General features: G+C 40.9%; 1 pseudogene; it reads right to left on the reverse strand.

Annotated features, from left to right (window-relative positions):
• The window catches only part of LOC141344585 (uncharacterized), a 67,532-nt pseudogene that overhangs the window by 22,877 nt on the left and 31,979 nt on the right, over nucleotides 1-12,676 (reverse strand).

Consider the following 12,676-nt stretch of genomic DNA (forward strand, 5'->3'; position numbering starts at 1 on the left):
CTCTTGATGGAGGCCAGTGCAGTCAGGAGCGCTGTCTTAAGTGACAGGAATTTCAGCTCAACTGACACAAGTGGCTCAAATGGGGCCTCCCGTAGGCCGCGGAGGGCGACAGAGAGATCCCAAGAGGGTACGAGGTGCGGTCTGGGATGGTTAATTCTCCTTGCACCTCGCAGGAACCTCACAATGAGTTCGTGCTTACCCAGGGATGTTCCATCTACTGCATCGTGATACGCTGCAATGGCAGCAACGTACACTTTGAGAGTCGAAGGGGACAGCCTGCGCTCCAACTTCTCTTGCAGGAAGGAAAGCACTACTGCAATCGTGCATCTCTGTGGATCCTCTCCTCGAGAGGAACACCAGTCAACGAACAGACCCCACCTCAGTGCGTAAGCCTGCCTCGTAGAGGGGGCTTGAGACTGAGTGATGGTATTTATCACAGCCTGGGAAAGGCCGGCGAGGTCTGACGCGTCCCGTCCAGCAGCCAGACATGCAGGTTCCATAGGTCGGGGCGCGGGTGCCAAATTGTGCCCATCCCCTGAGAAAGAAGGTCTTTCCTCAAGGGGATCTGCCAGGGAGGGGCTGCCGCGAGGGAAATGAGTTCTGGGAACCAGGTCCGGGTGGGCCAATGTGGCGCAACCAACAAGACCTTCTCCTCGTCCTCCCTGATCTTGCACAGGGTCTGCACAAGGAGGCTCAATGGGGGAAAGGCGTACTTGAGCCCAGGAGGCCAGCTGTGTGCCAGCACGTCTCTGCCAAGGGAAGTATCTGAGCCTGGCCGAAATGACTCCAAATCAGCTGGACTGTTTCGGGGTGGAGTCGCCATTCTCCAGGGTGGGTGGACTGCTGTGAGAGCTGATCTGCTGCACGGTTGAGTTCTCCTGGAATGTGAACGGCATGTAGCGAATTTAGCCACGTTTGACTCCAAAGGAGCAGACGGCGGGCGAGTTGTGACATGCGAGGAGAGCGGAGGCCGCCCTGGCGATTGATATACACCACAGTCGCAGTGCTGTCGGTACAGACAAGCACGTGCTTCTGACGCAGCATCGATCGGAAGCGATGAAGGGCCAGAAGCACAGCCAACAACTCGAGGCAATTTATGTGCCACTGCAGTCAAGGTCCCGTCCAGGAGCCCGAGACTGCTTGCCCGTTGCATGCAGCACCCCAACCCGTGGTGGAGGCATCTGTGTAAACCACGACATGCCTGGACACCTCTCCCAAGGGCACTCCAGCCCGAAGGAAGGCAGGGTCTGACCACGGGCTGAATAGGTGGCGACACTGCGGGGAAACGCCAATCTGGAGTGTGCCACGGTGCCATGCCCGTCTCAGAACTCGGTCGTGTAACCAGCGCTGAAGCGGTCTCATATGAAGCAAGCCCAGCGGCGTAACCGCGGCCGCAGCTGCCATATGCCCCAGGAGCCTCTGAAATGTCTTGAGAGGGACCGCTGTCTTGTGTCTGAATAAGTCCAGACACTTCAAGCACTGACTGCGCGCGCTCATTTGTGAGGCGGGCTGACATATTGACAGAGTCCAGCTCCACACCGAGAAAAGAGATTCTCTGCACTGGGGAGAGTTTGCTCTTCTCTCGGTTGACCTGAAGGCCCAGATGGCTGAGGTGCTGAAGCACCAGGTCCCTCTGTTCGCACAACAGATCTCGCGAGTGAGCTATGAGAAGCCAGTCGTCGAGGTAGTTGAGGATGCGAAAGCCCGACTGCCAAAGAGGGGTCAGGGCTGCCTCCGCGACTTTGGTGAAGACGCAGGGAGAGAGGGACAGGCCAAATGGAAGTACTTTGTACTGATACGCTCGACCTTCGAAGGCAAACCATAGAAAGGGTCTGTGACGAGGAAAGATCGAGACGTGAAAGTATGCGTCCTTCAGGTCGATGGCTGCAAACCAATCCTGGGGACGAATGCAGGTTAGCATGCGTTTCGTCGTGAGCATCTTGAACGGCAGCCTGAGGAGGGAGCTCTAAGATCCAGGATGGGTCTTAACCTACCGCTCTTTTTGGGCACGATGAAGTAGGGACTGTAGAACCCTGACCTCATCTCGGCTGGAGGGACTGGCTTGATTGCATCCTTCGCCAGTAGGACTGCAACCTCCGCATGCAGGACAGCGGCATGCGTGTCTGGATGGACAGAAGTGAAAAGAACGCCTCTGTACCTGGGTGGACGCCTGCCGAACTGAATCACATAGCCGAGACGTACCGTCCGAATCAACCACCGTGAGGGGCTGGGAAGCTGAAGCCAGGCTTCCAGCCGGTTCGCCAGCGGTATCAAGGGAGCGTTGACCGATGTGACCACGGTGGGGCAGCCTGGGGCAGTCAGGGAAGGGGACTGACCCCAGAAAATGAAGGGTTCTGGGGGAGAGTCTGACTGCAAGAAGCAGTGCTTACCTTCTTCCCCGGAGTGTAAGTGCTGCTCGAAAGGGGAACTCGGGCCCGAGGCCCCAGAGGTGAGAGGCTGCAATATATTTAGTAGCTTATTAGTGGTGACTACTGTATGTTAAGTCGATGTACATATGGTATAAATATTAAAAACAGTAATGGTGTAATCAAAAACAGATGATGAACACTAATAGAATGATTATGTGTTGCAATCAAACTTGAAGAAAAATTGTGTGGTGCTGTATGTTGTTTCAAGGCTGGCATCATCGGCGGTCCTCTGAGGGGTTGGCATCATCTCTTCTTCTGAATCCAGACTGAATCTTGTGTAATTCCTAGTTACCACAGGATGGAAATCCCGTGGCAGAAACAGAGAAACAAATAGAGAAATAATTAGCGTAGCTGCTGTCCCAACCAAGCAAAAATTATGTGTTTTGCCCAAGCTGAAGAATGTTGATGTGCATTTGATCAGATGTAGCTGAAGAACAAGGTTATGAGATACATTATGTGAATGCTTGGCTAAAGAGATGAGTCTTTAATCTAGATTTAAACATACAGAGTGTGTCTGATCCACAAACGTTATCAGGAAGGCTATTCCAGAGTTTGGGAGCCAAATGTGAAAAGGCTCTCCCTCATTTAGTGGACTTTGCTATCCTAGGTACTACTAAAAGTCGAGAATTTTGCGACCTTAGGGAGCGTGATGGATTGTAGCGTGGTAGGAGACTAGTTAGGTATGCAGGAGCTAAACCATTAAGGGCCTTATAGGTAAGAAGTAATATTTTGTAAGTGATACGTAACCTAATAGGTAGCCAGTGTAGAGACTGTAAAATTGGGGAAATATGATCATATTTTCTTGATCTGGTAAGGACTCTAGCAGCTGCATTTTGGACTACCTGTAGCTTATTTATTGAAGAAGCAGGACAACCACCTAGTAGTGCATTACAATAGTCCAGTCTAGAAGTCATGAATGCATGAACTAACTTTTCTGCATCAGAAACAGGTAACATGTTCCGTAGCTTAGCAATGTTTCTAAGATGGAAGAATGCTGTTTTTGTAACATGAGAAATATGATTTTCAAAAGACAGGTTGCTGTCTAATATAACACCCAGATTTTTGACTGTACAGGAAATAACAGTACATCCGTCTAGTTGCAAATTGCAGTTTAAGAGATTCTGTGTACTGTTTTTTGGTCCAATAAGTAATATCTCTGTCTTATCTGAATTTAATTGTAGAAAATTATTGGTCATCCAGTCTTTCACATTTTTAACACACTCTGTTAACTTTGCTAAGTTAGAAGTTTCATCTGGTCTTGTTGAAATATATAGTTGAGTATCATCAGCAAAACAATGGAAACTAATCCCATATTTCCTAATAATATTACCAAGGGGTAACATGTAAATTGAAAATAGCAGAGGACCTAGGACAGATCCTTGTGGCACTCCATACTTTACTGGTGACAGCTGCGATGACTCCCCATTTAAATAAACAAAGTGATAGTGATCGGACAGGTATGATCTGAACCATCTTAAAGCCTGCCCTTGAATACCTGTGTAGTTTTGTAATCGATCTATGAGTATGTCATGATCTATAGTGTCAAACACAGCACTAAGATCAAGTAAAACTAGCAATGAGACGCAGCCTTGACCTAACGCAAGTAGCAAGTCATTTGTGATTTTTACAAGTGCAGTTTCTGTGCTATGGTGGGGCCTGAAACCTGACTGAAATTCTTCAAATGGATTATTATTTTGCAAGAAGGAGCACAATTGAGCAGACACAACTTTTTCTAAAATTTTAGACATAAATGGAAGATTAGAAATGGGTCTGTAATTTGCCAATTCACTAGGGTCTAGCTGTGGTTTCTTAATAAGAGGTTTAATAACCGCCAGTTTGAATGGCTTTGGGATGTGACCTAGAGATAACGACGAGTTTACAATATTAAGGAGCGGTAATTCTGCTACAGATAATAACTCTTTTAGTAATATAGTGGGTACAGGATCTAATAGGCATGTTGTTGGTTTAGATGTGGTGATAAGTTTATTTAATTCTTTCTGTTCTATAGTTGTAAAGCACTACAGTTTTTCTTTGGGTGTAATGAATAATGCTGAAGTATCAGTTGCTGTAGTATCTATATTTGTTATTGTATTTCTGATGTTGTCTATTTTATCAGTAAAGAAATTTATAAAGTCGTTACTATTGAACTGTGCAGGAATATTTAGGTCAGGTGGCGTTTGGTTATTTGTTAATCTAGCCACTGTGCTAAATAAAAACCTTGGATTGTTTTTTTTTTTTTTTTTTCTATGAGTTGGTGGATGTACTCGGCTCTAGCAGCTTTTAAAGCCTGTCTATAGCTGGACATACTGTTTTTCCACGCAATTCTAAAAACTTCCAAGTTAGTTTTTCTCCATTTACGCTCAAGATTACGAGTTTCTTTTTTGAGAGAATGGGTATTACTGTTGTACCATGGCACAGTACGTTTTTCTCTAACCTTTTTTAGCTTGATGGGGGCAACAGCTTCTAATGTATTAGAGAAGATAGTGCCCATGTTACTAGTCATTTTGTCTAGTTCATGTGTATTTATGGGTACACAGAGCAGTTGAGATAAATCAGGCAGGTTATTTGTGAACCTATCTTTGGTAGCAGGAATAGTTCTGCCCAGACGATAGCGCGGAGCTATATAGTTAACATCAGTAATACGCATCATGCACGATACAAGGAAATGATCAGTAACATCATCGCTTTGAGGTACGATATCTATATCAGTAAGATCAAGTCTGTGCGATATAATTAGATCTAATGTATGATTAAAACGATGAGTGGGTCCGGTGACATTTTGCTTGACTCCAAAAGAGTTTATCAGGTCAGTAAACGCAAGTCCTAACGCATCATTTGTATTATCAACCTGAATGTTAAAATACCCAGCAATTAATGCTTTATCAAAATTAACCAATAGGTCTGAGAGGAAATCTGCAAATTCTTTTAGGAAATCTGTATACGGTCCTGGCGGTCTATACACAGAAGCCAGAGCAAGAGATAGGAGAGATTTCTTTTGCATATCTGACAGAGTAACATTAAGTAGAAGTACTTCAAATTAATTAAACCTGTACCCTGTTTTCTGAGTAACATAGAAAATATCACTATATATTGTTGCAACGCCACCGCCACGACCAATCTGACGGGGCTCATGCTTATAACAATAGTTTGGTGGAGTAGACTCATTCAGACCAATATAGTCGTTTGGTTTTAGCCAAGTTTCAGTTAAGCAGAGTACATCAAAGCTATTATCTGTGATCATTTCATTTACAATAAGTGCTTTGGGTGCGAGTGATCTAATGTTTAGGAGCCCAAGCTTTAAAAATTGTTTTTGTTCATTTATTGTACATTTTTCTGGTTTAATCACGATTAGATTTTTTCTAGATCCTGCATTAAATTTTTGTTTTGACCTCACTATTCGAGGAACAGACACAGTCTAAATAGATTGGACAGCACCAATACTATCGTTTAAATGTGCAGAACAAAAGCCATCATCGCAACTATTTGAAGAATTGCTTACTAGTCAAATGGAGCGCAGCGTCCTGGAGATGTTGTCCGACAGGACTTCTGCTCCGACTCTGCTGGGGTGCAGGCCATCAGCGCGGAAAAGCCTAGGACGCTCCCAGAAAAGATTCCAATTATTAACAAAGAGCAGTTTCTGTTCTTTACACCATGACAACAACCATTCATTTAGAGCAAAAAGTCTACTGAACCTTTCGTGTCCACGTCGATACGTGGGAAGCGGTCCTGACACGATGATCTTCGTCGCGGGCGATGTGCTGCGTACCGTCTCGATCAGGCTCCCGAAATCCCTCTTCAAGACCTCTGTCTGCCGCAGCCTGACGTCGTTCACCCCCGCGTGTAGGACAATCGCGCCGACTCTCGGGGAGCGAAGCGGTTCCGGGTGGAGATCTTGAAGACCGGAGGCGGCGGAGGGGGAGAGGTCCTCGCTCTTCCGATGCTGCTGTACCCAGGGTCCGTGGAGTCCCGGCACCGGAGTGAACGACATCTGGGAGGATCGCGTCCTGGGTGCGCTGGACCTGTGCAGAGAAGCACACGGAGTAGAGGTGATGAGTTTGTTAGTATTGCGCTGTATACTTACCCGGGCAGATTCGAGTGCAGCCTTCCTCTCCTGCAACTCGATCTGCCATGTCAGCAACCCCTGGATCTGCTTCTCCACTACTTCCAGCTTGACCTGCACCGAGTGCAGGTCAAACGTGCCTTCACCTGCACTCAAAAGTAGATTTAAATTCACCATTAAAGCAAGTAACAGTGAGTAAACAGTTGAAATTGTGTGAATAGAGAATAAACAATGTATTCAAGATTAGCCGCAACCACGCTGGCAACGCTAAACGGGCTATAAGCTAACTTAGTAGCAGACTCGGGAAAGCGAATATAAAGAATGCTGGAAGCCAAACAGTTGCTGCTAGAAGTTCACTTCCAGGACAAAAATTTACGGATAATTCACTCACACCTTGTCATCCAAGATGTTCATGTCTTTCTTACTTCTATCGTAAAGAAATTGATTTTTAAGAAAAACATTTCAGGATTTCTGTCCATATAATGGACTTCTATGGTGCCCCCAAGTTTGAACTTCCAAAATGCATTTTAAATGCAGCTTCAAAGGGCTCTAAACAATCCCAGCCGAGGAAGAAGGGTCTTATCTAGCGAAATGATTGGTTATTTTCTTAAATTGACAATTTATATACTCATTTAAAATGCAGGTCTTGTCTAGTTCTGTGTATTCCGGTTCAAGGCATATTGAAAACTTCCCATATACTCCAACTTCCACTTGTTTGAAATAAACGTGCAAGAAGATCAAATGCCCTTTACAAAAAAAAGGTAAAACAACGATGTAAGAAAATTTTGAAGTTGAAAAAGAAAATGAGATGGGAGTTTTTCAACCTACCCTAACTGCCTTGAACCGGAATACACAGAGCTGACGCAGAGCTAGACAAGACAAGTATTTGAGGTTGAAAAGTATATAAATTGTCCATTTTGTTTAGAAAATAACAGATTGTTTTGCTAGATAAGACCCTAGATCCCTTTGAAGCTGCATTTTGGAAGTTCAAACTCGGGAGCATCATAGAAGTCCACTAAATGGACAGAAATCCTAAAATGTTTTTTCTAAAAAAAAAAAACATAATTTCTGTATGACTGAAGAAAGAAAGACTTGTATATCTTGGATGGCAAGGGGATGAGTAAATTATCTGTAATTTTGTGCTCTGGAAGTGAACTTCTTTATTTTATTTTATTTTTTTCATAATATGAAAATTGTTGGTTACACTGCAAAAAAATGCTTTGTCTTATTTACATTTTTGTCTTGTTTTCAGCCAAAATATCTAAAAATTCTTAAATCAAGAAGGAAATCAAGTAAAACTTATTTTCTTGTTTTCAGAAAAAAACAAGTCAAAATGAGGTAAGTTTTTGCTTAGACCAAACAAAATAATCTGCCAATGTAAGAAAAAAAAAAAATCTAAGTAAGAAAAGCATTTTATGCAGTGTACCAACATTCTTCCAAACATCTTTATTTGTATTCAACAGCAAACTACCTACAGGTCTGAAAATGGCCTTAATGATAGCAGAATATTAATTTTCTAAGTACACCCATTTTTTCTTGAAATTCTGACAGTAATGACACAAGATTATTTTGAAATATTTCAGCGTAATCGTTGTAGGTCTCACCACCCAACTACTTCTGAAAAAAGCTGAAGCAAATCATTTAAACCTTGCACAGATAATTACCTAGGTGTCATAATGATGCAGAATGACTTGTACATTTCCTGTGTAGAGTGAGAGTGACAGAATGGGGAACGCTGGAAAACAAATCATCTTTGCTTCTTTATCATGCAGCCCCATCGCTCAGGTGAAGCGATAAAAACCTCACTCTCTCATTCTCCATAAAACTCCCTTCAATGGGTTGGCCCAGAGCCTGCCGTTAAATCAGGCAAACAGAACCGTGCTTTATCACTGAAAACTCCAGAATAATACTGTGCCAAGACCTGGAAAAGAGAACAAATTTAACAAAAGAACCAGTTCTTTAATATTTAAAGCTCAAGTGTGACGTTTATAGTTGGTTGTATCAACAAAACATTTTAGATAATAGTTTTTAAAAAGATTTTCCAAACACTTACCTCAACTTCCATTGGTAAAAGTCCCACCTCCAAATTCAAACCATTGGTTAAGCCAGCAGTCTCTGTTGTCTTTGCACAAGATGCCTTTAGACACCAATATAACGCACTTCAGCTTGGAAAGAAATATCTAAATAATAGATTAATGAATTTCTGTAATAGGTAAGTAGAACATACAAGACAAGGTTCTGGCTGATTGAAAAGACTGCTTCTCATTACTGAAAGTCCAAATTCATCCGAATTATTGCAGCAGAAAACTAACAAACATGCAATCATGGTCTATTGTCATAACTTACAATGATAAATGATTAGCAATGAAACCCTTTTGGTTACTACCTTTTGTTCAAGGCCCGTTTCCTGTTGATTAATCATTACTTATTACACAGAGAGAGAGAGAGAGAGAGAGAGAGAGAGAGAGAGAGAGAGAGAGAGAGAGAGAGAGAAAGAAAAAAAGAAAAGTCTGAAAGCTCTCATGAAAACAGCTTTGCCAGAAGCACTGAATAACTTCTGTGTAACTGTCATTTTAGACTGTGAAATGGGGCCCCAGAAAAAAGAAACTTTAAGATGAATCAAGACAGATCTTTCATTTAAAGGGAAGAGAAAAGCAAGTGGTGTGCTGTCAAATGAATTAGAAAATTTGACAACAAGAACAAAGGTAAAAGCAGCGAGCTTCCCCCAGGGGTCGGCACACATCAGTTCTCTGTGTCGCTCTCTGGTGTTCTAGTGCAGGTGCTCCATAGGCAGACTGCCAACGGTACTTCAGTCAACTGAGATGCATTAATGATGGAGTTACACTCGATGCACTCCTTTGAATGATTCGGACAGATATGAAAAAAAGATAAAAAAATGAAAAAGAGATAAAAAGCTGGTAAATTTCTTAGAGTGTGGTCGCATTTACCTTTGTATGGAGAAATACAGCAAGCGAGGTGCAGTCATTCGCTAAAGAAATCTTGGCAACCACATTCTTTTGGATGATTCGGACAGATCTGAAAAAAGATAATAATACACATTTCTTAGCACTCATAGAGTGAGATTCCATTTACCTTTATATAGGAAAGTACCACAAGTAAAGTGCAGGCATTTTACAGTCATTTAGAGTGTGATCGCATTTACCTTTATGTGGTGAAGTGTCGACATCACATCAGATTCAAGCATGTTCAACACTCAGTAATTTGATTCATATGCCAAAAAAGTTGCTTAGATGGAAAGCGACCTCAGAGTATTCAGTGCTACACTATTAATAATTTACAATTTGCAATGGCCTTTCGTTAATGTTACTGCACCTTTATAGTAAACAATCCAACAAATAATCATTGTGCTTATGAGCATTTTGGCATTAGTTCCAAATAAATCATACATTTGGGTACTTTAACATAACTTTCAGCCAGCCAGTAAATTTACCCAGCTTTAATGTTGTCTCATTACAGTCCTCTAAGGGTCTGTTAAATAGCAGACTAATATATGTATATTTAAGCAATAGTACAGGAGCAAAAGTGCTGTATTCATGAATATCAGTATGTAAGACCTTGGTAATGAAAGGTGTTTTGATATTCAGAAAACCAATATGATTTTGAGTGTGACATTGCTTTTATGAAAAAGTTTGATAAACAAGAAGGTTTACCCCTTGTGCATTGTTCACAATCACTACCCTCTCGTTATTTTTTTTTGCATAAATCTGTTAATCAACCTCAGTCCTGATCAAAACTACCAAATCTTTTGAAAAAATTCAGGATTTTGACTCTTTAATTGCCGAGTTCCTAAATGATGTCACTGTTTTGGGGAAAAAACACACACAAAATGGCTTATTTTCAATATAAAAGGTAATTGTGGCCTGGATTTTTTTTTACCTTTTTAACAGTCTTGGACATGTGAAAGATTAGTAAGAACATTGGCTTTCATGCATAGTTTTTTTTTTTTTTTACGCAGCATCAGATTTTCATTTTTTCTCCCTCATTTATTGTTCGTGGCTGTTTTTGCCCCATTGACTTCCATTATAACCACATTTTTTGATTGCAAAGCCATGACACCATATAATGCTGAATTCTTGATTGTTTGTGGTTTTCCCTGTTGGGAAGAGGTAAAATTAGTAAATTTTACTGTTGATTATCAGTTGGCCCCATTAACCCTTTAGATAGGCCTTTGCAAAAAAAAGCTTAGTTTTACATAGAGTTCTATGGAGTATAACGGCATATTATAGTGTGCGTGTGTGTATGCGTGTGTGAGTGTGTGTGTGAGTGTGTGAAAGTGTGTGAGAGTGTGTGTGAGTGTCTGTGAGTGTGAGAGAGACCTCTGTGCACCTTGATACATCTCAGAAAATCAAAATAAGCACATCAGCTCTCAGAACTATATGGTAAACAAATTCATAAATATACTTACTTTGATTTTGTTTACTCCATGTCGTTCTGAGAGCTGAGGTGCTTATTTTGATTTTCTCAGACGTATCAAGGTGCACAAAGGTCTCTCTCACACTTTCACTCACTTTCACACACTCTCACACACTCAGACACGCATACACACACGCACACTATAATATGCTGTTATACTCAATAGAAGTCTATGTAAAACTAAGCTTTTTTTTTTTGCAAAGGCCTATCTAAACAGTTAATGGGGCCAACTGATAATAAACAGTAAAATTTACTAATTTTGCCCCTTCCCAACAGGGAAAACCACAAACAATCAAATATTCAGTGTTATATGGTGTCATGGCTTTGCAATCAAAAAAATGTGGTTATAATGGAAGTCAATGGGGCAAAAATGGCCACGAACAATAAATGAGGAAGAAAAAATGAAAATCTAATGCTGCGCCAAAGCTAACAATGCATGAAAGCCAATCTTCTTACTAATCTTTCACATGTCCAAGACTGTTAAAAAGGTAAAAAAAAAAATCCAAGCCACAATTACCTTTTATATTGAAAATAAGTCATTTTGTGTGTTTTTTTTTTTTTTTTCCCAAAACAGTGACATCATTTAGGAACTCGGCAATTAAAGAGTCAAAATCCTGAATTTTTTCAAAAGATTTGGTAGTTTTGATCAGGACTGAGGTTGATTAACAGATTTATGCAAAAAAATGAAAAAAAAAAAAAAAATTATCTGATACATTTTTACAGCAGTTTAATTTAGTGGATGTTTTCATCCACGAACATAACGAGAGGGTAGTAAATTTGCCCAGAGCATACGGTTGAGTTTTTGAAAAAATTCAAAGAATTTTCTTAAAATATGTGTCAAAATAAGATTTCTCACAAAAAATAATTTAATTTGCTTTAACAGAGAAAAAGTTGTGGCCAAATTAAGACTCAACAGCACCCCTCAGTGGACGAAAACATCCCCAACAACACATAAGGGTTACACTCTAAAAAATACTGGGTTAAAAACTACCCAGCTTGGGTTTTTTTGGCAACCCAGTGCTGGGTAAATATCGGACAGAACACAAGCTGGGTTATTTTGACCCAGCTGGTTGGGTTACACTTTTTTGTCCAACATGCTGGGTTGTTTTATTTAAGTCAACTAGTTTAAAAAAATATTATTGTGCTGCCTTAAAATGAGCTGGAAATTAAAAATCACACATATTAAAAAAAGTGCATTATTATTTTAAAATTAAAAACCTTCAATAGGTTGACTGACCCAGCACTATGTCAAAATATAAGCCAGCAAATGGGTATAAATTAACCCAGCATGTTTTATGTCCAATATTTTCCCAGCACAGAGTTGCTAAATATCCCCAAAATGGTTACTTTGGGTAATATTGATAACTTGGGTCTAGATTTTACCTCCAAATATTCTAGTTACTTTGTCTTTTTTTTGCTGAATCAATGCAAACAATTGTAAACAAATCTGCTGGGATTTTCACACACGGCCATCTCTAGGGTTTACAGAGAATAATCCAAAAAAGATAAAATATCCAGTGAGCAGCAGTTCTGTGAGTAAAAAATGCCTTTTTGATGCCAGAGGTCAGAGGAGAATGGCCAGTCTGGTTTATAATGTGACAAAATGACAAAACAAGAAACATGACTATGACACACTTAAATATAAAAATACAATCAAACTATCAGTCTACAATTGCCACAAGACCACAGTGTATTATTACATACAAATAATTTCCGGGCTTTTATAACCCGATTTTTGAGTTTGTTTCAAAAG

Source organism: Garra rufa, chromosome 10, assembly GCF_049309525.1.
Source record: "Garra rufa chromosome 10, GarRuf1.0, whole genome shotgun sequence".
Taxonomy (NCBI): Eukaryota; Metazoa; Chordata; class Actinopteri; order Cypriniformes; family Cyprinidae; genus Garra; species Garra rufa.